This window comes from Polistes dominula, unplaced genomic scaffold, assembly GCF_049000335.1.
Source record: "Polistes dominula isolate Pdom_NZ unplaced genomic scaffold, Pdom_raw_medaka contig_12, whole genome shotgun sequence".
Taxonomy (NCBI): Eukaryota; Metazoa; Arthropoda; class Insecta; order Hymenoptera; family Vespidae; genus Polistes; species Polistes dominula.
In genome coordinates, this window is record NW_028301116.1 from 2,466,516 (window position 1) to 2,469,086 (window position 2,571).

The following is a 2,571-nucleotide window of genomic DNA, read 5'->3' on the forward strand; positions in this document are numbered from 1 at the left end:
CGTACATTATTTGAACGTTAATCTAATAAACTTCCAACAACAATTTATATTTTTTGAACTTTTCCTTAAAAGTTCATTATTTTATTAACACTACTTTTACAAATGTTTCGTTCAATTATTTTTTAATGAATTTACAAAACATTGTTTGAAACAAAGGGTTGAGTAGAAGGGAGGAATTAATATTTCATCATATAACTAAAAACCAACATATGTTTTTAAAAAATAATATTTAAATTTTACATATATATAAATGAATCAAATTAACTTAATCTATAACTTGTTCTTAACTTCTCTTAATTATTATTATTATTATTATTATTATTATTATTATTATTTATTGTTGTTGTTATTTTCGTTGTATGTTCTTCAAACTCCCTCACATCCCCCTTTTTCTATAAATTTTCTAAATAAAATCATAGAATTTATTTACTTTTTTATTTTTATACATAAAAGATTCAAAAATAAATTAAATTAACTTAATCTATAACTTGTTCTTAACTTCTCTTAATTATTATTATTATTATTATTATTATTATTATTATTATTATTATTATTTATTGTTGTTGTTATTTTTATTGTATGTTTTTCTAATACCCCCACATCTCTAGGAATACATATATATATTATTTTTTATATAAAAGATTCAAAAGAGTTATTCTCATTATTCTAATTACTATTATTATTATTTTAATTATTAATTTTGTCATTACTTTTAAAAGACAAAATGTTCTTCTTAATTATTAGTTGTCTTTTGTATTATTATGATTATTTTTCTTTTTACAAAATATAATAATAAAACAAAATCTAATGAAAGTTGATAAAAAAAAGTTGAAGCCCGTTAAAGACATTGTTCGATTTGGGGGGTAGTATCCTTCAATATCGCAAAACCTATCATCGAACGTAAGCTTAAACGTGAAGTTAACTTTTCGAGTAAAAAAAAATGTATCCAATAATTCCGTGGATTCTCTCTCTCTCTCTCTCTCTCTCTCTCTCTCTCTCTCTCTCTCATTCTCTTAACAAACGAATAAACTTTTAACTACTATGCTATAAGTGACTTAGTTGTAAAGCCTTTAATTTCGAGTAAATTTGATCAGAAATCTATTTATTGTATAGAAAGAGAAAGAGATAGAGATAGATAGATGGATTGAGATTATGATTCGCACTTTTATCGATGTCGCACGAATAACGTGACAAAGAAAAAAAAAATAAAAAGGGAACGCATCATAATCATTGAATATCGTAATCCTAAAGTGACCCAATTTTCATCTAAATTTATAACAAATTGATCGTCCGAAATATCTATTAAAAGAATATCGATTCTGTGAATATGCGATAAACGTTAAATAAATAAATAATAATAATAAAAAAGAAGAAATAAAAAAAGTGGGTGCGCGTTGCTCTTATCTAAACGGCACAATAAAAAATTAAAATAAATACGAAAACAAAAAAAACGAATGATGCGTTAGATTTTATTAAAACTGGAATCAAAAATCTAAAGCAGCAACACATTTTTGTTTTTACCATTTGTATATTCACAGAGATATCTATGGCTGGGTGTGTATGTGAGATGTAGATGTAAATGTAGGTATATAAAGTATAGATGCTATTGTAAACGCACGCAAGAAATCTTGTACTTTTAACAATAAGATCTATATCAAGTTCTGACGAGCCTGAGCGAAGCAGTTCTGAAGCGTTTGGACAGATCAGCATCCAGCAAAGTGAAAGGTAAGAAGTTGACGGGATGTATCGAGACCCGTGAAAAGCCTATTTGGAACGGACTCTAAACCTTACTCGTACATCTTGTCACCCTTAACTCAATCATGACTCAGCATAATAAAAATACTAAAAAGATTCTTATTAAATATCATACATTTTTATCAATAAATTTAAATATTTTCCTTGAGATGTAGATTTAAATTTTAGGTTTCTTTTTTTATATAATCAAACAACTTTAAGAAATTGTCTTTAGTTGATGCTATTCACAATTTTTAATTGAATTGATAGTAGTAATAAAATTATATTAATTTATACATTTTTTTATTATTTATTTCTTTTTAAAACTCTTAGAAATAAAAAAATAATAATAATAATAATAATTGATTATATTATTTATATATAATATAATACTTTATTATAATTTATTATAATAATTAAATTTATTATTTTATTTGTATATTATTATATTATTACTTTATATTTACTTATATTATTATTATTTTTCGAACTATATGTCAACGATCAAAAATTGGTATAGTGTATTCATCAAAATTATGTTATGCAATTAGGAATATTTCATTACATTAAAAAAGTAATAATAATTATAAAAATTAATTACATTATTTATATTATAAAATAAATTTTTATTAATAGTTACTTTTTTATTTAGTCCACTATTATAACTATCTAACCATATAACAACGATTGAAAATGGGTATAATATATTCATCAAAATTATGTTATGCAATTAGAAATATTTTATTGCATTCAATAAATACAAAAAAGAAATATAAAATTATTGTAAATAATTAAAAAGGATAAAAAGAAAACTCAATAATATAAAAAAAAGTAATA